Here is a 27,862-nt window from a genome sequence, read left to right as displayed (position 1 = left end):
CATGCAGCTGCATTTATACACAGTGTATATGTAAAAATATACGGAAATCTTTTTGGCCAGTGAGCTACATCAGCTTCAGGTAAATCTACACTCAGTAGACAACAGAGAGTAGTTCTGGACAGTATAATATACTCTACAAATAGAGGAGATGTGATGAATCACTATTTACCCATATGATATCATTCAAAAATATAAATATATTCCTTTTTCCAGAGAGGAAGTCAGGCTTTGGGGGAAAATTTGGAAAAGCTACACTGACTTTATTACAGCAACAGTCTGTAATTCAGGAATCTGTACCAGTAATACTTTGCTTCATAAAGTTATTAGCTCCGGAAAACAGTTGATTTGACCCCAGACCAGTCAAATGCTCGTCATCTTAACCTGCAATAAAAAGAACTAAATTTTGTGATGTTCATTAACTAATCCAGTGTATTTACTCAGGACGATTTATGATCCAAATAGTGTCCATTATTCCGCTTAGAAAGATGACTACATGGCATATTTTTTCCTACCCCTCATTATGGTCAAATTTGACATTGGATCAAAATATGAGAGGGAAAGATATGTGACTAACCAGTAGATTAAGAAAACAGATTTGTGAATCACGTTGCGAGTTTGGTATGTCCTCTGTGAATAATGCTTCCATTGCTAACGCAATAACAGAATAGATCAAATTTCCCCTTGAGATCCAAGTTGGAATCTCATAAATGGCACTCAACTTTCTACCCAACCAGTAACCCAGTTACACTACTGAGAAGTGTTTACATGTACAAACTCCATCCGTTCCAATGGGTAGCTGAGTTTTCCCAACAGTAGATAGAAAACACTAAGAACCTTTGAAGTTTGAAAGCTTCAAGAAATTTCCTCCAGATGATGCACTGTTTCCAACAGGTGTCCAAGAATCTGAAACCTTCAAAGGGGCCCAGCAAACACAGGACTTTCAGGAGTTCAGATGTGACTAATGCAGGCGCTCAGAAGTTCTGGAGGTTCAGGAAGGTTCTTGTAGAGGTCCAAGGAGGCCCTGGGTTTGAGAAGGCCCCTCGCTGAGTGACGTCCTTACCTGCGATCACTCTGCTTTACTGCAACTTCTACCTTCTTTTTCCCCTGCATAGGGTACTGCAGGCAGAAGAAATTTGAGTCAATCATGTGGAAAAGTACAGTAAAAGAAAGCAGAACATAAAGCAAGTGAAAGAATGAAACGTCAAATTGAGCTCCCGGGATGTCTTTGGTCTCCAGTCATCAACGCCTGGTACGTGTCGTGCAGAGAGAGCCACTCTGATAGCACCGCGGCATCCTCCCCACTAGCTCTTGACTGAAGGTGTTTTTTTGGGTCCCATCTTTAAGAACAGAAAATCACCCCTCTCTCCTCCTCCATCACTGTTTGTACTGAGGGACACAAAGGCTGTCGACACTTCCTCAAAGGCTTCCACTGGATTTCGGAGAAGAGATTCTGTCTTACTACAACAATGTTAGCAACGTTCTAAATATTATATGTGTTGATCATATTTTCATAGGAATGGCTGATAACAGAAAAATATATTACCAGCCATCCATAATTAATTTAGAGAAAATTCGAAACATTGTTGTTGTTTAATGAAAAATCACAAAAACTGAAATTGTTGCAAATGCCATCACAACAAAATAACACATGGTTATGGGCATTTTTTTTTTTGACTTTCTAAAGATAACATTTAACAATGTTATTAATTTATTTGTTTTCAAATACTAACTATAAGTGAGACACATGAAAAATTAAATATTTCATATCATGCTAATATGCATCAATATTGACTGATACCAAAATAAATTACAAAAACAATAAATATCAACACTACCGTTCAAATGTTTGGGGTCAGTAATTTTTTTGTTTTTTTTTTTGTGTAGAAAATTAATAATTCCATTCAGACACGGACGCATTAAATTGATTAAAAAAAGTAAAGATTGTAAGAATTTTACAAAAGAGTTCTATTTCAATTTGAACTCCTCTATTGATCAAAGTAAAAAAAAAAAAAAAATATCATGGTTTACACAAAAACATTAAGCAGTTTTCCAAACTGTTTTCAAAGTTGATAATAATAAGAAAATGTTAATAAATAGATATAAGAAGAAAAAGAAGAATATTACATTATATATATATTAAATGTAATATATTATATTTCACAATATTACCAATTTTAAAGTTTGTTTTTTGATCAAAAAAATAATGCCGTCTTTGTGAGCTTTAAAATCAAAAATGTACAGAACCAAACCTTTTAACGCTAGTGCATATTCACTAATAACCATATTATGGTACCAACATATTGTATATTTTGATAATTTAGGCCTGTTCTAAACAAGTCCAAACTAGTCTACTTTTTTCAACAGGAAAAAATATGTATAATTTCTTTCTCACCAATGTTATAATTTCTGAGCTCCCAAACCGAACACCATTAGGATTCAAGTGTTCCATCACTGAAAATCAGACAGAACAAACAGTGCTTTATACCATTTTAGGGGCATTACTAAATCTCAGAGTATCATAATACAGCAACAAAGCAATATTACAAGTATAAACAAAAATAGATGATCAAAATCTTCAATCCAACAGCAGATCAAAAAGCGAGGCTTTACCTTCTCCCCAGCATGACGACTCCTCTCCGTTTTTGGATTTATCTTACAGTAATCACCATGGGTCCCAGGACTCCTGAATGCTGAGATACACACACATAAATGGACTGAGGAGGATAAACAAATAGTTATAGAAGGAAGCAGCTACTGACAGCCTGAGAACGCTAATGAGTTTGAACTGTCCTGACTAGGCCTTTTCCTACTTCTCCAAACTGACAGCAATAAGGCTTCAAGGAGATTTTTTCTGTGCTAACAAAAGCTGGCAGGTTCTTTTTTTCTCCTTTTTGTGCCCTACGAAAAGAAATCATTTAATCAATATGGCAGAAAAGCTGCAGCATCTTCTGAACCAAACCGAAGCGGCCATGTTTGTTTTCCAAATTAAAGGGATGACTCCGTTTTGCTTTCTAAATCAGACACACTTCTTCACTCTGACTACCACTTCACCATTTAAGAGCTTTGAAGGAGCAGCACAGTGCATCTGTGAGCCTCTATAGGCAACGAGCAATGGGTCTGAAGCAATGCATTTTGCAATGATGCCCATAGTATCGTAAAATACTGCCTATGGAGGCAGTTCACTAGATTTTGAAAGAGATCTAGGGTGATGTCATGTGAAGGTTCCTGGGAAGGTAGAAAAGTAGGCTTGTGGTATTTGCTGCCATTCTCATCGTTCCAAAAATGAGTGGGCTGGCACGGGATGGGCTTCAAACACACCAGCTCCCCACTCTCGCAGCCCAAACAGACTTACCTGAAATACACACCAAAACACAACAGTGTTTATTGAAGCTATAAGCTACAAAGGAAGTGTTTTAAACATTGTTAAGGGGTAATACATTACATTTATTAAATCATAATTCTCTGCCATTTAATTTAGGTTCTTAGTGTTATTGTAGGTGGATAGTGTAAATTTATAGGCTTAAAGTAATATACATTCTTTACATAAATAAATCTACACTACCGTTTCCAAAAGCTTTTTTTAATGTTTTTTGTGAAACCAGTAATACTGTGAAAATTATTACATTTAAAATAACTTTTCTATTTAAATGTATATTTTAAAATGTAATTTATCTCTATGATTGCAAAACTTTTTCAGCCAGCCATTACTCCATCTTTAGCGTCACACTGTCCTTTCAAAAAAATCTATTGAATATGCTGATTTGGACTCATATTATTCCAATGTTGAAAACAGTTTGTTGCTGCTTAATATTTTTGCGGAAAACAATGATTTATTTTTTCATATCTCTTTGATGAATCGAAAGTCTTTAAAATAAAGTATTAATTTCTTTTTTTTTTTAAATCCTTCTGACACCAATATTTATATTTAACTACTTGTGAATCTAATCAAATCAGACTTCTGATCTAAAACTTAAATTTCATATTAAAATCATAATAAAAGAAAAGAAAAGAAAAAAAAGAAGACCTCCATGTCCTTAACCATAAAATCAGAGATAAACATGAGCTACAGTATATCTCACCTTCACAGTTCCAGGACTCCACGGCCATGCCCAGATTTTCGGGCCTGAATTTCCCCTCTGTACAAACAGGCACCGTTCATGTTCTGACCCATGAAGCATGAAATTATGTCTGTGCCACCTGAGGAAATATTAAAGATATTAATATACAGTTTTTAAAGATAGGTAAGGAAGTCTCACAGGTTTGTGGAGAAATTCAAAGACAGACAGATCTCTTGTGTTTCAGAATATCTTCAGAACAGATTAAAAGCTCTAGAAATTTAGTTTACTTTGTGGAAAACTGATGGGGATGTTTTCATTAATGCAAACTTGTTGGCATAATTTGCTGGTAGCTTTGTTCTCGCCTGTCTCCATTTATATGGATCACAGTTTCTAATAGTGCAGCTCTTCCCTATTGATTGTTGTTTACCAGACTCAATTAAAACAGCCAAAAAGAACAAGCTGAACAAAGGTGCACGAATATCCATTTGGTCCAGCAAACTCAGGCTTTCTTCAGGAATGAAACTAGCTCACACGATACTTCTCTACAAATATAAAATGCTTGTTTCGTAACCTCATCACGTCTTAATCTTTTTAATGGCAAAGAAAAAGCCAAAACTAGTTATATGCCATCAGTGGATGGAGAGTAACTAAATAAAATGAGTGACACTACCAAATTAACTACATTTACATTCAAATTTGCCAGTCACAAACATTTCTTTCCAAAAAGTTGCAGTTTTTATATTACATATTTGTGTATCATAAGGTCTGTTTAAAGTACCACTAGTTGCATAGAAAATAGATAATACTTCAGATAATCCTGAGTGTTCATAAGAGATAAGCTGAACTTGAAGACTAGCCATAAATGTGGATTTTAAGTAACTTTCTCAGCAAGATCCTCCTCAAACCTTTGCTCATCCATGACAGCACTGACCTTAAAGAGGGAACTGACTGCAAGGCAATAACAGTTTACCACTTATGCCACAATATAGCGCCCCCTGTTGCAATGATGAGAAATGCAATGGGCACTTGTGTTATGCATTGACACATTTTAGGCCTATAGTTATTGAGTCACCACCCAATATAAATACTGAACCTACAACATATGTGAGCAGCTCTGATGCTACAGTCATTATAATGCAAGCACAGAGAAGAGTGAGAGAGAGAGGCAGAGAGAAGGGGGGGTATTTGATATTGCAACCCAAAGAAAAAGCAAGACAATCAATATTTCAAAATAATGCGGTTTTGTGGAGAAAACAGGGAGAGGTGGGTGTAAATAAAAATAGGTCTCGGTAATTGACGAATGTAATGGCTATAAAGTCAGATTATAAAAGACACAGAAAACAGGAGTGAAATAAAAAAGGGAAAGGGTGAAAAAGTTTGCTGGACAATAGATATATGTGTGTTTATGTGTGTATGTGACAGATGGTAGGTGATATCAGGGGGTCTATTGGATTCAGTTGATTCTGGGTGGCCTGAAAGTGTTAAAGTTTCCTGCCAGCTGCCCCTCTGTGCTCAGCGAGTCTGGCTGGCCAGAGTAACAGGAGCGGCGGGAAAACATATCTCTGCTTGACATCGGGGGGTCAAGGTCAAATCTGCCTTGGGTTGGCAGAGGTCACGGTATCTGAGGGGAGGGGGCACAGCGCTGATCCTAGACAAAGCAAGTTTTTTTCTCAGTATTTCAGAGAGTCAAACAGCTATCTGAAGACAAGCATCTGTGTTTCTGCGCTGCTGTTTTCCAGCAGACAGCTTTAGGTAGGGCAGCCTGACATTTCGAAAAACCTCTGGAGTGTAAAGAAACGTCAGTCAAAGCCCTTTTCTGAAAAGTTATGAGGCCTTATGTGCCTCTCTGCCATACGTGTCTAGAATTCAATGAGATTGCTGTCATGGTATCAAATGTGTCTCAAATGGCAAATCAAAAAGCCTTCATGGGGCAGCTCCCCCCAGGACATATGCAAAATTTCTTCAGAACACATCATAATCTCATTTAAGACAATAAGATTAAATTGTCTACTTGAGATTTCACAATTGGATAATTTTTTAACAAAATTCTAAAAGTTCACTGACTAAACCTTCCAACAATTTACCACGCTAAATCATAACCATTTTAACCATATATTAGTTAACACGTTATCGCTAGTAGTCGCTACTACTGTAAAGCCATTATAATTTCCAGTAATTTTCCATATAGTATATTATATAATGGCATTTACATGGCTATTGACCAAACTGCATCAAATGCCAGAACTAACCATTTTATATAATATAAATATAATGTGAATGTAATATAATAAATGAGCAAAGACTAAAAATATCACAGCTGTAGCCTCATAATAATAACTCATCCAGGAACAAGCACTGTATATAAGAAGTTAAATGACAAACAGCCTCTGAAAGGTTGATTGTGAATAACATGACCGTAGCAGGCTGGCCGCTGGACCTGCCATGAGAGCAAAGCTCATCTGGTGAAAACCGCAGGGAGAAACTGGGCACAGGTGGTGTGTGAGAGAGACCTGCTGCGAGACCATAGTCACAAACACACACACACATGCACACAAAATCAGCAGTCCACCACAGCTGTTAATGCTGATGCTAATTTGTTTCCGCAGGGCCCTGCCCAGCAGGTCATCACACTGCAACGCACACACACACACAACACACACTGTACTATCAACACTGTAAGATCCAAGGAGAAGAGAGAGAAGAATGAGGAGAGCAGAGAGAGAGACGGGACGAGAGAAGAGAGCAGAGAGTGGATGAAGTAAGAAGGAAAAAGAGAAGTGAACAAGTAAAATGAAAATAATTTTTTTTTAAGATCAAGAAACGAAAGAAACAGAAAGAAAGAAAGACAAGAAAGAGAAGAAAGAAGGGAAGAAAAGGCAGGGTAATAGAATAGAATAGAATGCCCACCCTGATATGGGAATCCCAGGAGCACATTGTTCTTAATACAGCTGTACACATACTCATAGCTCTGACGCCTTCAATGGAGATCCTGTAGAAAGGAGTGTGTGGAGGGTCTGTAGGTTGTGTTGTGTTTGCTGGTGAATAGGCAAGAAAAACAAAATCTATTAGTTAAAACAATATAGCATTTCCTAAAGGGAAATACTACAGCTTGCAAGGCCTCAAAAGAAGATCAAACAATAATAACCACATATATTTCAATTCAGAGATCGAGGTCCTACATTTCATTCTGTAGCTAACATATTCAATGCTTTGTGAATGCCAGTTCATGATGTCTTTAAAGATGAAGCTCTTGGTGTGTTTGAGGTATTGGAGGAATTAGGGGATTTATATATTTGTTTTGCAATTAACATAGCACGCATTTAACAATTTTATTCAAATTAAAATGTAAAATGTTAAGCGGAATTTTGATATTCCCCAAATTCGACATTATATTATAAGCAGTCCTGAAGTATAAAGCACAGCTCGCTGTGATCTGTTCAGACTTTGTCTATAGTCCGGAGGCAGATGGGTATGGCTCACCAGTGATCAGAATTATGAACCGCGTTAAGCTGTGCTGAAATGTATGCAGGCGACATGCCCAGGCCACCCGTCTGGTATGTCCCATGTAGAGAGGGTCTCTCGCCCGGTTTATCAGAGGCCAGTGCCACACCCCACAGGCTAACAGGTGTTACTCCTGAAATGTCAAGCAGCCAAAGGGAACAGCAGCGGGGCCAGGAAAGCACGTTTCTGACCCCCCCAACACACAATCCACTGAACCACACACATAGCAAACAAACAAATCCACTAATCCTCCAATACCTCAAACACAACAAGAGCTTAATCAGTAAAGATGACATGAACTGGCATTCACAAAGCATTGAACATAATATGAATGTGCTCATATGGAAGTCAGTGGCTACCAGCAAATGTTTGGTTACCCACATTCTTCAAAACATTCTTTTTTTGCATTCAGCAAACTCAAAGAGGTTTGGAACAAATTGAAGGTGAGTAAATGATGAGAGAATTTTCATTTTTAATTGAATTTTACTAAATATTAATTGAATGCAATATTAATTCGAATTTCATTTTAAGTTGTTTTTTAATCCCCCGCAATGGGAAAACCACCAGGGGCTCATAAAAAATAGTCTCCTCATCAGGGGAGTTACTCTTTTATAAAAAAATAAAATAAAATAAAATAAAAGACCTCTAATTCGATCGCTCTCTTGCACCTGTAAATTTTGCAAGTTAATTACACACTTTCAGTTGTCTCATTGTTGAATATTCACAAGCACGCATATGCAGTTTAGTGAATGAGTTAGGGGCATCTAGAGGACTGCTGGGCAAAAGTGGGGAAAGCCCTTAGTTTGTGTACTAGGTGTGTCAAAAGACCAAAGTACTTTGGAAGCAAACGGACAGCTAAAAAAAAAATATGCATTATACATTTATTAGCAGTATCAGTATCAGAAGTACCGAGTACAGACCCAATCTGGGGCATTTGCCTCACAGATGCACATGAATAATCAAAACATGTGCAACCAAAGTGCTTCTAACAAGGTAAATTGTAGATTTGTAAATAAGCAAATAATGTTGCCCAAAAAAATCTGAACAGGCTTGAAGTATGAATGTGTAATGATCGACAGTGGTATTGGTATTGACTGCTGAAATATTGTATAGTGACAATCCTATTATGAAAGGAAAAGTGAAGAAAAATAAAGAGAGGAGACAGAGGGCTGCTTGTAATTCAATGCAGCTCACCAGGTTTCAGATTTTCTCTCCTCCAAACACAGACAGCCATTTTCGCTCCAGTCCCAAAAATCGTGATTCTGTCCGCAGATGATTAAAAACAAATGGACAAAAACAGATGTTAACCAATTAAGTGTATATTTTGAATGTATAAAAATTAAAATAGCTTTTCTTAGAGTTTGCAAAACTGAACAGCAATTTTAGGGGTAAAAATAAAAGGCAGCATCCTTAAGGAACCTGAGGGTACACGTGGTTGGGAATCGCTACACTAGGTCAAATCACCAACTAAATATGAAAACCTAAATTTCCACAGCACTTTAGATCTCTGTGCTTTCACTATAGAACAAAAAGCGGAGCACTTTGAGTGTCACATGAGGTGGAATTGATCTAAAGGCCTTTGAACCTGCCGAGGCCTCGGTCAGGCATCTCTTGATGGAAATCACATCGCAGTCAGAGAAATCAGGTGGTGGGGGGTGGGGTGATGGCAGTGCAATATCTGAAGAGCACAGACAACCCTAAATAACTGTCAACATGGTTGATGTTAGTGTAATTTCCATTTGTCTAGCAGAGTTTTTATACTGTATTCCCAGCAAATTTACAGTAGAGCAGACTTTCTACTATAGCGGTTGTATATATAAGAAAATGCCTATCCCTAAATGCACGTGGAAAAGAAGAATTGCAAAGTGCAAGAAGCAATGATCCTCAACGATGTTTAACAATAATTAAACCTGGGTGAAAACAGGATTTCTATGTACTCCAATGTTCAAAAATACACAGCGCCCAAAAAAAATGTCATGTCCATTCCGACGACACAACCATGAAAAACTTTAATAAAGTGTGAAATGTTTAGCACTAAAAACATTTAATTTTTAACCAGAAAATGGTAAGGTAAAATTAACCTATATTTGTCTTGAACAATCAATGTGCAAAATATTAAAAGATGCACATAAATATAATCAAGTATCCATCTAAATTCATTTGTCATTCTGTTTTTATTTCTCCATAGTGTCCAAAAAGAGACGCCCCTATGTGGATAGGTGCCATGACAACGTTCTGTTTGCGTGTGATTGGTGGCAGCTGGCAAGGCCTGGTTAGTAATGGGTCATTTAGGATGTAGAAGAGAATTGTATATGAAATGAAATGGAACGTGATTTCACAAGCAAGACCTCAGTCAGGGAAAAATGGAGTGAGGGGGGGAAAACTTGCCAGAACCAATCTAATGATATGACCAACCACTGATCTTCCTTCCGTTTATAGCGTTATGGACCTCTGATTTACTGCATAGTCTATCCATAGAATTTATCACGTGGTTGTTCATTTTTCTAATATTAGGAAGAAGTGAAGCTCATCTAAATATTCAGACAGCTCATTTCGTAAAAAGCCACATAATTTTGGCCCCATCTGCACATGGAAAATACGAACTGGCAAATGAGACAAGCAATTTTACTTATAAAGTAAAATCTCAAGCAAATACAATTTATTTAGAATTCCTTTACAATATATAGGTGTGCACCAGATCTTAACCAGATATTGACTAGATACTTAGCTTATTGGTGAACCACCAGGGTTGGAGATTCAAAAGAGAGATCCATCATCACCAATGAAGCAGTGGGAAACGGCATTCGGTTTCTCCAAGGCTATCCCTTTAACTCAACATGTCAATGCTTTGTGAAAGTCATTGAAAGTTCCACCTGGCCCAAAATGTGTAGTGATACATAAATATTGTTATGTGGATTGTAAAAAGCCAATTCTTGACATTAAACTAGCCCAATTAATTTCCCAGACGAGCCCCCGTTATGTTAAGGCCCAGCTTAATGGCATATATCAAGGTGTCCAATCTCAAAATATGGAGAAAGTATTGTGTCTATTGTCTTACACTTCAACACAATCCATTCTTAGTCTCTTCTGTCTTATAAAAGACCAAAAACAGGAGCTATTTTTCTCCAACAATGACAATATGGGACAAAGGAAAGAGTTGTCTATCATGTAACCAAGTCTCACAATGGCCCTTTGTGCAGGAATTCCAGTTTCCCTTATGCATTTTCTTTAATCTACATGGACACCCCGTCTGCTTTCTGATTGAATATTGATTATTTGTAAACATTAAACACAATTAATCTGAAAGGGGGAGCAGCACAGATAAAAGCTTAATCCAGGATCAATACATTCGTACGTTCTAAACATAGTGGGACAAAAAGAGAGAGAAAGAAAAAGAGCGTGTTTTATTCTACCTGGTCTGCAAGGAAAGGGGTAGATGGGCTGATTCAATCTGAAGTTATGAACTTTATTTGTCACAAAGGCAAATGTATACAAATTTGGACAGCATGATCAAATAAAGCCAAGTACACAGAAAAATGTTTCCCTGCGCGCACACTACACAACTGATCGCAGACCTCGACAGAAGCGATGATACCCAGAATATTTCCCCTCACAAACTTACTTACAAAGCAACGGAAGAAGTGTTTCTTGACACTATAAAACAGACAACAGGAAGGAAAATCTCCTTGCAGTTGTTTTATACAGAATTGCACAGAACAGGACTAACTAAGAAACAGAGCTCAAAAAAAATATAGATGAAACAGCACTTGGTGAGATGTTTGGAGACGTTTGATGCTTTTCTATTTAGTTTTTTGTTTACCAGTTTCCCAATGCCTTGCTTTCTATTAGCTTCATTGTCTGTTGCTCATTTACTGCCCTCTCGCTTGTCAGGATAGTGAACACAATTGAAGACTAACTGGAACATGCTTCAAAGTCTAAAACAGTAAGCTTGCAAGGGTCGTAGCACCTACGGACCAGTGTCCTCAGTAGTGTGGACACTATAACAGTGTTGTCAATGGGTATGAACTACAATCTGCAATTTTTGGATACAGACTTATAGATCAAAAGCATCAAGCTTGAGTCTTGAAGTGTGCACTAAGTTAAGATGCTGTGCCTTAAACTAGTTAGTATTACCTAAAAGTAGCCCGATTTGATGTTTAAAGAAAGGAACTGGAAAACAAGATCTTCCTTGCTTTTTTGAAATAAAAAACAAGTTGCCATGTAAACACCCTCCTAGTCCAATGATTAAAAGGTTCAGAACCAGTTGAGACTGACTGCTTCATGATGAAATAGAAGCAGCAAAAGATCTTCTGTATTGTGACAAAACATTTGAGTGTAACATTATCAAAAAAGAAAAAAAAAAAAAAAAATGTAGAGGGCACTTGGTTCAATCTATCGACTGTTGATTGGAATTAAAAGGTACAAAAGATGGTGGGTTTGAACTACCCTGAACTGATAGCGTATCCACTAAAACTTAAAAATGAACCGTCACTATCTCAGTAAACTCCAAACATTGCCCTCTGACCCATATGTAAATTACACATTAAGGAATATTCATTCCCTTGAAGCAATTCAAAACTTGAAGATCAGCTGCTATCACAGGCAACACGCCTCGCCAAATCACATTTACTGAGAGCAGACCGCTCAAAAACAGTTCGCACAGAATGCAATCTTGCATTCAATATAGCAAGACTGAGTGCAATGGCATGGAACTGAATGCAGACATGTTGTTAAAAGTTGAGAAATGGCCAAAGACGCCATAGACCAACATACCACACCCAAAAACAAAAAAAAAAAAAAAAAAAAAAAAAAAAAAGTACAGCCTAAATGCTAGAATGTGTGATGTGTAAACTTTCAGACAGAATGACAAACTGCGGTGACCTGTAGAAAACTGTGATAGGATTACATTCAATTATTTGGAAATAAATATTTTTTTGTAACATCTATTCAAAGCTTTGATCATTTGCCACAATGCTCCATCTTGAAATTTTCTCTCTTTATTCAGGGGCTTTTTGGAATTAATATTATTAAATTGGCATTTCACATACAGTTCTATTCAAAAGTCTTGGTTTGGTAACGATTTTTTTTTGAAACAATCTCTTATGTTCACAGGGACAGAATTAACTTGAACAATGATAAAATAAAACAGCAATATTGTGAAATAATATTATAATTAAAACTGTTTTCTATTCTATTAAAAGTATTGATTTCATAATCATCTTACTGACCCCAAACTTTTGAATGCCAGTGAATTTAATTATATTAATTTGTATGTAATTAATATATATAGATTATTTTAGATTGACTGTCAAACCCTAATTAAAAAAAAAAAAAAAAAGAAGTAAAAATAAATAAATAAATAAATAAAATGAATATGTCTCTGAAGTGAAGTGATTCAAGCAGCACACATGGGTCTGATGAGTAATAAAAATGTATGTGTGTTTTGGCTTTCCCAAAAGCTGCCGCAAAAATGTCTCTATTTTCTTTCTCTTGGGAAGAGATGATACAATGAGAGTTAAGAATAGAGGCTTTCACCAGTAGCCATGGCGAGCTGAAAATGAGCACCTGCACAACACACACACACCACACACACACACACACACATCAAGTGTGATCCAAAGGAACTCCAGTGTCTGTTGCACTTTGATTATTTCTGATCAATAATAGGTAAACTCTGAAAGGGAACTTGTGCCCCATTAAAGGTGGCCAATTAGACCCATCTCTTTAAATCATGGTTGCCGTGGTGATGTGGTGTCGATTTACACAAAGGGCACAGCAGATGCTGGTGATAACGCACTGCCACACCTCAGCCAATTACAGCAGAGGTCATGAGGGGGGAAAAAAAGTGACTGAAGCTCCTGACTGTGACACCTTCATTATAGCGTGTCTTTCACACATTATAATTTACCATTTACTTACCCCCAGAGCGGTTCTACAGGTCCCAGAGCACATTGGCACGTGGGAAGAAGTACCGGGGAGCCATCGTACAGGACCACAGAAGCCCCAACAGCTAGAGAGGACACCAGCCAGTTCCACATCATCCAGCCCGCCTGCACATAAAAAGAGAGATTGGGTCAGAGAATACATTTTTGTCCCGACTCTGACCAGACTGGGTAAACAAACCAAATACAAAACAGTGTTCAAAATGGACCATATCATTTTGAATATCACACTGGACTGCCCAGAAATTATGTGTATCTTCATTTTGCGAACCTTACTAAAAGACATAGAGGAAAGAAAATACATTGTCCTAACAAAGACATAATGGAAAATTATGTTATTCTGATTTATTAATAAATGTCCCTGGTGTTATTGGGAACGATTCATCAGTGGACATCATGCTAAAGTAGTACGTTTGTTTAAATCTTTCATCAAAATGTAATGATGTTCTCTGCCTCTGAAATTACTTTTTCTGGATTTGTTTATTCTATGTAATAACTAAGACTGTGGGAGTGGCCCAAAATAACATTATAATCATTCACATCAAAGACTAACCACAATGAGTTCTATAATACCTGTAGATGTAAGCAATCTACATGCTGCTAACGTTCAGAAGTTTTGAAGAAACTGATACTTTTAATCAGCAAGGATGCATTAAATTGATCAGAAGTGACAGTAATGATTTTTAAAATGTTATAAAATGTTTCTATAAAAATATTAAGCGGCACAACTATTTTAAACATTGATAATAATAAGAAATGTTTCTAGAGCAACTAATCAGTATATTAAGATGATTTCTGAAGGATCATGTGACACTGATAACTGGAGTAATGGCTGATAAAAATTCAGTTTTTCCATTACAGAAATGTATTTTATAATATATTAAAACAGAAAACATTTTAAAATGTCATTTTTTTTCACAATATTAAATCCTCTCCCGTGGCCTCATGGGATAGTAAAGTGTCCATCATATGCGCACTGGTAGGCAGACAGAAGAAGGAAAACATTTATCCGTTTACGTTTTTTCACCTACTGTTTTGTGAATACTATGAATTCAGGACATACAGTACTACTCACTCACATACTGTTTTTGCATACTATATAGTAGGAAAGTATGCGATTTCCGGATGCAGTAAGGCATACTGTATGGGGGCTGACAAAAGATTCAGTCAGAGAGCACAGCTACTTCTGAATTAATGTCATTGGAGAAAGATGCGGTTTTCCACCAAGATGGTGTAGTTACTGCATCTAAGATGCAGATACATACCGTAGTATAATACATGATGACATCACTGTAGGTCATGTTGCCATGGAGAATGTGTTCTTTGAGATGCTGGATGAGAGTGCCCTGAGGAAAGGAGAACAAAAAAGGTCAAACTGGTGAAACGTTCAAAGTTAATGTGATGAAGGGTCTGCAATATCAGAGGAGACATAAGAAAGCATGTATTTTGTTTTTCTGAATCTCAAGTTCTTTCTCTTGTGCTGGTGTTGTACACGTTCAGAACTATTCTGGCAGGCAGGGAAAAAGGCCTAATAGCGAACTGTAAAGGATCAGCAACACTGCATGGATTAAAGAACCTCACACATTCCTTTTTTCTAACCCCATGCCCTGCAAACAAGCGTCTAACAGTATCCGTAGTGAAAAGCATAAATTGCTAGCGTGTTCATTTTTTTTCATTCGTAACAGCCATAACCTGACATGACTACTGTTTTTCAATAAGAGCTCACTGAACATTGATTTCATCCGTTAGAGCGAGAAGAAAGAAACGAGGTTGTATGTGTACATATGCGATTGGTGTTGTGTTTTCATAGACACAGCGCTCTAATTATCCAGCAACGCAAGAGAGGCGTCAGACACAAATGCCCAACGAAGGCTAAAGGGAAAAATCTTTGTGAAAAAATGAAAAATTAAAACAGTGTTATACACACACTGACCAAGCGCATACGAAGTGTGATTGTGAAGCACAAAAAAAGGCAAAAAGATCAAGCACTGCTTTTGCCTTACCTGATTTTTCAGACAAATTTTCTGTGCAATGGTGATTTTTGAATTGAAATCGTGGGTATGTCAAGAAAGAATGGTTGATATAGACTCATGTGGGCTGCTGCTGTGTCCCTAATGTTGGGATTTACACAGGAAATGCATTCAGAAGGGATGAGAATGGTGCACATTAATTTGCTCATCCCAATTGCATCTGGGATGGCAATGTTATGGTGTGTCTGCAGGTTTTAAAATGGCCTCTTATTGCCATCTTAGTGGTCAATATTGGTGATTCAAGAGATTTTGCGTGCTATGACCATAGACTGTATAAAAACAGGCTATGACCAAACATGCATAAGGAGGGAGGGTTACAAAACATCGTGCAGCAGTTTTAAGACTATTCATATATTTATATATTCATATTTAGCTTTATTTTATTCAAGTTTTAGTACTTCAACTGAAATAAAATGCACAGCATCATCTATTTATTCCTCTTTTCTTTGTTTTGAATTATATTTGAATTAATTTTTTTTTTTGTTATTGGAATATTAGATTTTTTATTGTCATTTTATTTCGTTAATTGTTTTATAATTATTTTTTAAGACCTTTTAATATATAGCACTTTGAAATAGCATTGTTTTTGAAATGTGTGGCTATATAAATAAACTTTTCAACGGAAACATTTCTAATTTTCACTTTTCAAGTCTATGTTTTTAATCTAATATTTATATTTCGTTAATTTCAGCTATATTTCAATAAACAAAAACAATTTTTTATGGCTTTTAATTTTAAAAACATTGCCCCTAAACTATGAGTATGGCACACAAGAACAATTTTAAGCAAATAAAATGCATCAATAAGTTCCTACATTAAAAATTGATAATTAAGCTGTTGATATTTGTCCACATGTGCAAACAACAAATGCTTCCATCTTTATTTTTCTTTTCCCTTTAGTCGTCATGTAGGCTCAGGGCACTTGGACTCTGCACATGTCTTTGGTGCGTGCACACACTCACCCCCAAGCAGAATGCACCATGCACTTGGGAGCTCCTGGTAGTGCCAGAGGAATACATGATGAAGAGAGGATGAGAGAAGGGCAGCTTGCTCAAAACTCCAACTGAGGGTCCTGATCACCCTTCTTTTCCCATTTGGCCAAAAAGTCATCCAGGAACACACTGACAGAAAAAGTACAGGAGACAGAGAGTGAGGACTTAGGGACTGAGTGAATCCTAACCAGCAACTCCACTTTCATCTGTCAATGAGAGAGGAAACCAAAACCCAACATGATATTTCATAGAACATTTGAAAATGGATTTTATTCTGTCAGTTTAACAAGGTCTAACAAACAATTGGGATGTATTGATTTAGCTAAAGGGACAGTGCCCTGAAAATGGATTTCACAGGATATATTTAGCCATCTTAAAGGGACAGCATTCCAAAAATCTGTCATAATTTACTCAACCCTCAAGTTGTTCCAAAACCAAACCTAGGGTTTCTTTCTGCTGTTGAACACAAAAGAACAACAGCCAGAAAGACAAACCTAGGGTTGGGTTGGACACAACTTGTGGTTGAGTAAATGATTATATAAACATATATATAACAGTATATAAAAAATTTAAAAAAAAGATCGTACTGACACCAACATGAACGATAGTGTATGTACAGTATTAAAACTGTGGTAGTTCATACTACATTTATATTTTATTAATACAAGTATATTACACCCAAAAAACTCTTAATCATTGCTTGTCTCAAGTGTCATCTGTTGTTTTATGACTTTAGGGCATTACAAATGAGCATATTTTGTCAAGTGAATTGAACTTGTAGATGCAAATGTAAGTATTAATGCAATATATAATAAATGTGATGTATTGTAAGCACACATAGATGCACAGACCTGTTTGGAATCTTGGAGAGGTCAGTCTCTTGTCGAGAGCGAACGTATGGAATGACACAACCTTCTTCAGGTCAGGGAGACCTGAGAGAGATGATAAGTAGAATTTAATAATTTTTAATATAAAAGAAGAATGTAATAATTTATTTTATAAAAGATAAAAAAAGTTTTGAAAATAAAAAAATAGAGGCTCCATGAAGTGCAAATATATCAACATAATGACATGAAATGTGTGAAATGGTGTGCTGTATACCTTTAACAACATTCTGGAGTTTCTCAATATGGTCGTGTTGCTTGCCGTTATACACAACAGCTGCTACTGAGAATATCAACTTAGCGGGCTGGATCTGAGAAATCCGGTCTAGAACTCCCTGAAGATGAAAAGAGACACATAAATTATAGAAGAAGAAAAAAATACCTAAGCTACAGTCACACCACACACACACACAACACACCACACACACACACACACAATAGGCCATATTGTTAAAAAAAAAAAAACTATATATAAAACTATATAGCCACTACAGTTCAAAACTTTGTTTATTCATTTATATGCGATGCATTTAAATTGATCAAAAGTGAAGGAACGACTTCTGCATTGTTATAAAGATTTATATTTCTAATAAATGCTATTCTTTTGAACGTTTTTATTCATTAAAAAAGTCTTGAAAAAAATCATAACACTGATAATAAGAAATGCTTCTTAAGCACCAAAATCATCATATTAGAATGATTCTGAAGGATCATGTGACACTGAAGACTGGAGTAATGATGATCAGCTTTGCATTACAGGTAATAAATTACAGTTTAACATTAAAACCAAAAACGAGTTATTTAAAATTGTAATATTTCAACACATATTACTGTATTTTTATCAAATAAATGCAGCTTTAAAAAAAAGAAAAAGAAGAAAAAAAAAATCTTACTGAGCCCAAACCTTTGAACACCGTAGCCTATACACAACTGCCACATTGATTACCACTAATTCAACTTGCAGTAATTCTAACTGTAGTACCCTTGACATTAACCAGTCAGATGGGGCGTAATGTATATACTGCGTTTTACTTTAGTCAATAAGCCTTTAGTGAATCTATGTAGCTTCTATCTGCTGGAGCCTGTCCTATTTTGGAAAATAACCTCAGGCCCTGCGGGGGCTGTAGACTTACTTTAATCTCCTCATAGGAGTGTGTATGTGATGAGGAGACACACAGAGAGGCAGGAGCGAGAGGTTAATGTGTGTGTATGTGTGACAGAATGTCTGACCATTAGCTAACATGTCACACCACACATTAGAAGACAGTGAGAATTGAAAGGTTAGATGACCTACTTTTTTTGTACAATGGGGGAAGGGAGTCATGTTTCTGATAATGTGGAGCAGTGGAATATTACTTATTTTGAATTTACTAATTTTTGCTTGTGGGAATATATAGAGTGACTCAATTGGTATACTTGTAATGCAATTAGACTAGAACCAAGTGGAAGCTCACGACACCCAAACTGCACCAAGTGGAAGTATGAAGGCATGTGTGCATAAGAATGCCGCTCGTCAGCGTGGTACAGCAATGCCCGGCAGCTGCAGAGCATTCTATGTCCTTTCTTTATGGACCAAGTCCAAAACTGATATTCTATATCTGGTAATGGCTGGCAGTAGGAACAGGATTTCTCAATCAACACTCACTGGAATCACATCAGGGGGGGTGTCGACAATTGTTTTGTATTATTATTTATTAAAAATGAATCAATTGATACTTTAATTTTCAGTGACTGACAGTGAGGAATTAGCCCTGTATGAGATCATGGAAAACATACCACTACACATTTAAAAGTCTGGAGTCTGGAAAAATCCCAGAAGAAACCAGCAATTAAAAAGTCCTCTGCTGCTTTAGTAAAAGCATTTATGCAAACTACGTTTAATCTCTAAACACAAACGTACAGGACGCAGCACCCAGACAGGGGTTACTCTGTGTAGACATAGAATTCTCTATGGCAGATATTAGGCATTTTTTCAGAAATTTGTATTTTCCCTGGATCATCAGTCGAAAGTGAGAAATACCTTGCTGACCTGGATCATAGACACTGTATATTTTACATGTTCTGACTGATCCACCATATCACCAGTGGCTGCTGCTATACGCAGTATATTGTTACTTTCACATGATTAAACAAATGATATTATTATAGGTGTCATATGAGTAAACATAGCAAACTATTATCGCATGTAAAACTCTTACCAAATGTGACACCAAAATATGGAGGAGGTTGATAACTCCAGGATGGCACCACAATACTGGCAAGCAGACGACAGCATTTACGACCTCGACAACAGGCATGAATCCCATTGGGAAGCTATCCTGAAGGTAAAGAGAGACGGAATAATATCACACAAACATGAACGGCATGCTAGAAAACAGCAATGGATTCTCCTGAATGTGTGCGAGAATGATATCCTGAAGAGATGCAAGTTATCTTTAGTGAGCACTCAGCAGGCACAATATGATATGTAAAAAGATGTGTCTGAAATACTGTGCCTCTATTGCCACAAAGAGAGATGGGTCAACACTGAAAATTATTACATAAAATGATAAATATCTAGCATCCAAATTGCAATGGTGATGAGAAGATAGTTGCACATTTAAACTAAAAAAGGCAAGATACTTTAGAGAGAAAATTATACCAATGTACCAACACGGCATCTTTATATGTCCATATATAATATATATATATTCTTTAATAAATATATTAACATTAATTTCTTTTAAATGTATCATTCAGGCTGGTCCATTAACTCGACTTATCTTCTTTGGGCTCTAAGTTTTGGGCTGAAATATTGATGTTCAAACTAAATATTATTGCCTCCACAAGTCACTTTGGTAAGAGAACGCAACTGCTCCCAAATACTTAGTTTAAAATTGATAAAATGATATTTAAAGTGTATTGAATGAAACACAGAAAGGAAAAGACAGACAAGCGACACAGAAATCGATAATGGTGGTCCATTAGCTAAATGATACTTGCGGCAATAAAAACCCTGCCCTCATCTGCCAAAGTGGGCCATATATTCAACTCTACTCATACACACACAACACACACAGAAATCAAAGGGACAGACAAGGACACTCTAGAGAGAAACATTACTTTTTGACATGAACAACCCCCACACAGAAACTGCACACCTAAACAGGATTCACCTAACACCACCAACTTGTTACAGAAAGAGACCACACCTCTGTGAAAAACAAAGGGTTATATTTGCCCCACGTAAACATTACTTATTAAAAAGGGAACTGTAGTTACAGGAAATTTACACAGAAGATTAAACATCACACACTTTCAAAGCTTTCTAAAGGAAGACATTACCACTTCGGTTCTTACATGTAGCTAATAATTTTTTACAGATAAGTGTATTAGATTAAATCATACTTTACTGTCCCACTAATGGGAAATTGTTTGGACATGCACAGCAACACATTCATAACATACACACACAAGGGGCCTACCATATTCTAAAAGCATTTATTTTTACATCTATATTATATATATATATATATATATATATATATATCTATATATTATATATATTATATATATATATCTATCTATAATAATATCTATTTAGTAAAATATTTGTAAAGTATTTCAGAGATATATTTTTAAAAATACAAATTATTCTATATTCTATTATTATATTAAAATCTAACTTTTTTTAAATTAAAACATTTTAGGATAATAACAAATAGTAACACCAATTTATATTTTTAATTATTTTATTCATAAGTAAAAATAAGATTAAATAAAAGTCGATGTATCAAAATTCCCTTAAATCGTACTAATTTTATATGGCGACCATAAATGAGCAAAAAAGATAATATACCCCAGATTCGGCTCAAGACATATACGTAAATCACGAGAAAACTTTTTACTTGAGTTAGTTACATAGCAACCACCCTAGAAGAAGACCAACTAGCATCGTCAGAGCAACTCTAAACAACCATAAAGTAACACCTAGAAACCTTGTGATGTTGATTTTGCATGACAGAGACACCTCACTTTTTCAAAGCCAAAAATCTAATTCCATAAACTACTTTTGCTTTGAGGAATGTTCTTCAATAGAAAATTTTAAAAAAAAAATTTTGTCCAACTTTAGGGACAACTTACTGAAAAATATTTTTTAAATCTGTCTTGCAAAGAAACAAGAATATAAAACACAGTATCTGAAATATGAAGGATATTCATTTCATTGATCAGAAATGTCTGTATAGAGTAAAACCATATAAATCTCATACCCATATTGGTTCATGTTCCTTTATTACTCTGATAGGGACTTGTTAAGAATAAATCTAAAGTGTGTATGTCACTGAAAGGCCCTCTTCCATTTACAGCCATTACACATTCAAAAGATGATCTGCAGATTACTGCAGATAATGGACCCAGTGGCAAGCCGTATGACGTCAGCGAGTTCACACACTTTTCCCCCCTCTCACATCACCAACATAAAATTACTCACACATGCTGCCACAGTACAGGGTGGAGACATAATCAAGCAATCTGACCCTTCAAACCACCCTCAGCTTCAGCTTGCTCTGAATGACCATCTTGAGTCTTAAATCTGCACAGCAAACTGCTCGGAAAAGGACTAATTACCCTTGCCACTGTACAACTGCATCCCTCTTATCCTCCATCTATAACCAAGAAAGACTGGCTGAACCCCAGGACTGAGACAGAAAGGGGGAGTTTGTCATGTTCAGGATTTGCGGTCTGTTGGCTCTCAGGAGTTAGGACAGTCATGGAAGACAAACGAGGACAGAGTGAAAAAGCAAAGATCAAGGAGGGGCAGGAAAAAACAGGTTTCGAACACCCAGGCCTGATGCATTATTAAGCAACTGTGTTAGGATTTTATTGTTTTTGGCTGAGTGTGGGCTTGTATTTCCTCATCCCACAAACTGTTCATCTGGGTTTGTCAAATGGTAGTGACTGGAGAAAACACAACACAAATAGTAAGCGGAGCGACAAAATGAAAGAGAAAAAGGAGGGTGATGCTCACCTACGAACACTGTCTCCGTTTTTTGATGCCCATCTTTCCTCATAGCGGCAGCAAAGAGAGCGACATCAACGCCTCAGCTTCTCCGAAAGTCACCTTGACGATCTCTTCACTTCGCCTCAGGCTACAAAAAAAACAAAAATTAAAAAAATTAACTTTTAGAAAGCTCTCAAACATGCACTAAAAAAGGCACACATGCCAAGGCCAAAAACATAATATAATAATTATTATTATTCAAAAAGTTTGGGGTTGGTAAGATGATTTTTATTTAAAAATAAAAAATAAAACAATAAAAAATACAAAAAAAAATACTTAATACTGTGGAAATATTATTACCTTTTTAAATAATTGATTTATATTTTAATATATTTCAAAATGTATTTATTTCTGTGATGGTAAAGCTGATTTTCCAGCAGGCAAGTGCTCACTAATCCTTCAGAAATCACTCTGATTATGCTGATTAGGTGCCTCCAGAATATGTTCGTATTAGTTATATGTTGAATTAAACAGTTGTGCAGATTAATACGTTTACTGAAAAATCATGATACTTTTACTTATTTCATGATTCTTTAAATGAACATAAATTCCAAAAAGAACAGCATTTATTCAAAACAAATCTTTTCTAGATTAAAACCTGACTGCCCACTATTGATCAATTGAATACATGCTTGCGTTCATAAAACATTATTTTCTTTTCCCAAATAAGCACAAAAAAAAAATCTTACCGACACCCAAATTTTGAACTAGTACTGTCTGTAAATAAAATGTTGGTGTGTTCATTATTATTAAATCCTACCTATCATTAAACCAGGTGCTAGTCAACACCACAAACTTTAATGAGAAACCAGGACAATTCTTTCACGAATCTCAGTGGACTGTGGTGCAGCTGAGATAACGCAGTCAACTCGGGTAATGTTTTTTCATTACTATATGTAATCAGTAAATGGAAGTGTTACATTTAATTTGCGCTCCAGAGTCCTATGTAATCTACTTTTTGAGGTAAAATGAGCCTCCCTGTTTCACGAAGACACAAACCAAAGACGCAGGTACATTGCCTGATAGGATGACCACTTTGGTATTACTGTCGCTCTTGTCCTGAGAGCATCAAGGACATCCATCAAATTACATACAGTTCCCGCCCCTATAATCATGTTTATTCACTCAAACCCCCCTAATCACACTACAAGATAGCTTAATTCATTTTAGTGGTTACATTAGCCAGAGTTCTGTGCCAATGACAGATTCTATCTATACAAGATAAAACACATATGCACTGTTAGCCTTATTTGTAAAGTAGCCATTTGTGTATAAGGTCAGATAGACAATGGCTCAAGGTGATTCAGCAGGAGATGCTTGTTTTTGGAATTGCGGAGGACGTTTGTGCGGTACTCTGGAGATATATTGGTTAATAAAGAACCATGAAAAAGATGCAATGGCAAGCCAGGGCGGTTTGAATGCAGCTGATGCAGTTCTAAGATCAAATAATGAAGGTTTAAAAAAAAAAGATTAGTATGTTTGAAAAGTGCCTTGAGGGGTGCAGTTTCGGGAGTGTGGGAGTGAAGCACGGTTAGCTGTTTTCATATGAGCCTGGAGGACAGTTCCCACTGAAATTTCAGTTCTCTGCGGCTTGATGTCCAGGGGGGGGGGAAAAAAAACCTTCATCAGTGATGATGCAGGTGTTCAGGTCATTCAATGAAAACTGAAAATACTGCTACAAGCTTCAGATTATACAGACACCTCTGCCTAACGAAGCTTCAAAACTTCAGATTTTTTTTCCTCACGGCATTCAAATAGGGACAACATAAAGGTCGACAGTTTATTATCTACCAAAATCCCCCACAGCAGGAGGGATCAGGATTCAAACCTGCAAAGGGTGTATGTATTTTGCAAAAAGTGCCCTGACTTATTATTCAAGCTTATTACCAAGCAAGTAAATAAATAGGATATGAAATAGGGCTGCACAATTATGACAATAACATCATTTAGTGCTTTTCTATAGTTTTCCCACCTCACAATGTCAAATATACATCGGATGGTTTTCTTTACAAAAATATGAATAGTATTTAGCTAATGTTATACTCCCCTACACATATCAAATAAAAATGACTGGGGAAACATCTTAAGATAACATGTCGAAAGAAGATAAAAAAAGCTTCTTAAAGCATCACCAAATAACATAATGGACTTTAACCGGAGTAAATGCGATTTGAACGAAAAGTAATTGGGCTCCATAAGTAACGCGATTAGATTGAATTCGATTAATTGTGCAAGCCCTAATATGAAATATGGATTTGAGATTGAAATTATCACTTGAGATAAAGAGGTGGCTAAAAATATTTCCGAGACTTGTTGAATTGTCTCGCACTGTTGATAGGACAACTGCTTACAGGGACATGGTCATTTAACGCGATACAAAACATTTTTTTGGACCACAGGGAATGCTGATTCAGAGCCGTGTAGTTATTAGAAATTGGCTATGAATATTGCAGCAAGATGGGCGGCACGTTGTCCTGGTCTTTTGTGTTTGAGGCAGGTTTTCTCTGCGTAATCAGTTCTGCTGCCTTTGAACCACTCAGGTACATCAGCTATCCTGTTTAGACACATCAACCACCTGAAAAAAAACAACAGAGACCGTGAGACAAATGTCACACAATCAGCCCCAGTCCTGAATGGAGCGCACCTTTTAAAATGTCTTCTTGTTTGCAAACAACCTGTACATTATGTGAGACAGTGATATTTTTAGTATTGTTTATGTATTTATTATTATTTTTGAATTAGCTTTTATTTTAGATATTCAAGTTTTCATTTTCATTTATTTTAAGTTGTGGGGTCATTTTGGTATATTTTTTATATTTCTATTTAGCTTCCAGCCGTTGAATTTTTATTCCAGTTTTAGGTCATTTTTATTTGGATATCAGTTATTTGCCAATTTTCATTTAAGCTGGTTTGATTTGAAAAGCAGGACATCCTAGCTGCCACCAACAAGTCATATTTTGATACTGGACACAAGCCACTCCTTCCAATTATTAGTTAGTTTAACTAGCTACAACAATTACTGCAACTCCAATGCTGTCATACAAATTAACTAATAAAACATCTTTGAGTCAAGGCAAATGATCAAGACAGAGGCACTGCAGTAAAACCCATCCTCGAGAAGGTTGTTGTACACAGTATAATAAGCCGATGTATTTATACTGCACTGCGATTGTGTTATTTTATTTTTTATGTGTTTCACTATGACAGTCACACCTCCTTAAGTAAAACGACAGCATGTGCTTCAGACGGAAAAGCCCCAACACACCCTCTCAGCCAAGAGATATGATATGAGTCCTTGTAATTATGTAGTTCTCAGCACAGTAGTTTTCGAAATATGCGTCATAAACATTCTTTTAAAGTTTTACTTAGTTAGGACAAAAAGTTATACAAATCATATGTTGATACTAATGAAATTTGTCCAATCCATACTTCACTGTCCAGTCTATCGCAGGTACACCCACCCCCACAGATATAAGACCGAAGAACCAATCACAATTGTAATATTGAGGGTCACACACTAATTATTCCATTGTCACACGGTGAACATCATTTTTGTGGCAATGTCGAACCTTGGGCTCGCCATCCTGCTTACACAACAGGAAATGGTACAAACAAAAAACAATAAAACCTCTACACGTTATACAAATTGACTATTGTCATTTAAATAAAAAGAAAGGTTGCCTTAATAAAACTAGGGTGGGGGGCAGTTGGTTTTGTTGGTTTATCTATAGATCTATAAATAATATATAGGAGGAGAGGAGGAGAGAGAGAGAGAGATATCTATCTATATATATCTATCCTATCTCTCTCATCTATATATATATAAATGATAGACGATATAGATATATCAGGCCAAAAAAAGTGAAGACGAAAAAACCCTCCTTCCTCATACATCTTTGAATCAGGTTGCTGTATGCCACGAATTTTCAAAACATGTGCACCAGAACTTCTGGATACACTGTCCTCACGGACCACTGATTACAAGGTCATTATAATACGTAGCTTTTAAAAACAAAAAAAAAAAAAAACAAATAAAAAAAAAAAAAGAGAGTTTATTGAACAAGTAACATTAGACAAAATTGCATTGAGCATTTATTTTTAATTAGGTTTAGAAAATGGTGCACAACTTTCAACATCAGTGGTACTGCGTCTAACCGTAATAGAGTTTATACAGTACATTTGGTCCCTGGGACTCCCCTTATTTCTTTGTGTAGTTGTAACATATTCAATGTTTATTTACTGTATGTTATAATCAATTCTAGTATGAAATGAATAGTCTAGCTACCCTATATCAGAATGAGTATTTCACCATCTACAAAGTTTTGTAAATCGATAAAATTCTTGATATGAAATTTCAAAATTTTCTAATATTTTTTTCGGCTGATATTACTAAGTGTAAAAGTGTAACCGTTATCAAAACAAAACAGGTGTGCAATAAGCCTTCGGTTACATGCTATTGGGCTATGTACTAGTTTAGTCAAAAATAATCAATGGATTAATTAAAGCATAATGTACTGTATCTAATATGAACAGCAAGCAATCATGGTGAAACTCGCAAAAAAATGCTATTCGAAGCACCATCTTTTTTTGTCCCAAATGACTTACCTAATTCATTAATACTAAGTAGTCATGCAAACAATACATATAGCTCGTAATTAGGGGATAAACGTTAAGCGCAGTATTATTGTCATAGAATGGAAAAATGAATTGTCACACTTAGCCTGCGAATGAGCCCACTATGAAAATATTTACTCAGAATAGTAAAATAGACCGACACCACGCTTCTATTCACTCTTACTTCACTGCCAGGTCGAGAATTACTGGTTTACGATCAACTTACAGCATGCATTGAAGATGAAATGGAATGAATGAATTGAAATGAATGCATGCATGAATGAAGAATGGGACAATATTGTGGTCCCAGGCACTCCCATCCTAGCAGACCAACTGAAGGGAGAAAGGGCTGTCAAAAACGGCATCTGATGCGGCATGGTTTTTAGAGTAACCTGTATTTGCCTCAAATGATGGCCACGAATTAACCATGGATCAATCCCAGGGGGGGGTGAACTGATGAGCTAGTAATGGGGCGTAAAAAGATTTTTTTTGGACGACATACCTTTAACAGTTTGTGTTTTTCTGCGAGTGGGAATATGGGTTTGTGGTTGTCAGCTGACATACAATACTGCCCGACATCATTGTTAGGAGTGGCCCAGCGGCTGGCTCGTACTCCACGAACAGATTCAAGTCGAAGATCGATAAGGATCACCAGAGGTTTCCCTTTTGAGTCCCGTAAAAATCGGTCCCTAGCTTTGTGATGTTTTCGTGATTTAAGAAGTCCCAGGGTACCAAAGCAACCTTCCGCACTCCATGATATCCTCGCTCTTTGCTGGCCAAAATCCGTTGTCCTTGGACAT

The 27,862-nt window shown here is 36.3% G+C and overlaps 1 pseudogene; it reads right to left on the bottom strand.

Annotated features, from left to right (window-relative positions):
• Window positions 1–948: 948 nt before the first annotated feature.
• On the bottom strand, window positions 949–27,862 carry LOC122145121 (annotated as a pseudogene).

This window comes from Cyprinus carpio, chromosome A5 (genome assembly GCF_018340385.1).
Source record: "Cyprinus carpio isolate SPL01 chromosome A5, ASM1834038v1, whole genome shotgun sequence".
NCBI classification, from domain to species: domain Eukaryota; kingdom Metazoa; phylum Chordata; class Actinopteri; order Cypriniformes; family Cyprinidae; genus Cyprinus; species Cyprinus carpio.
Note: the sequence above shows the minus strand (reverse complement) of the source record. Positions and strands in the feature narration are given on the sequence as shown.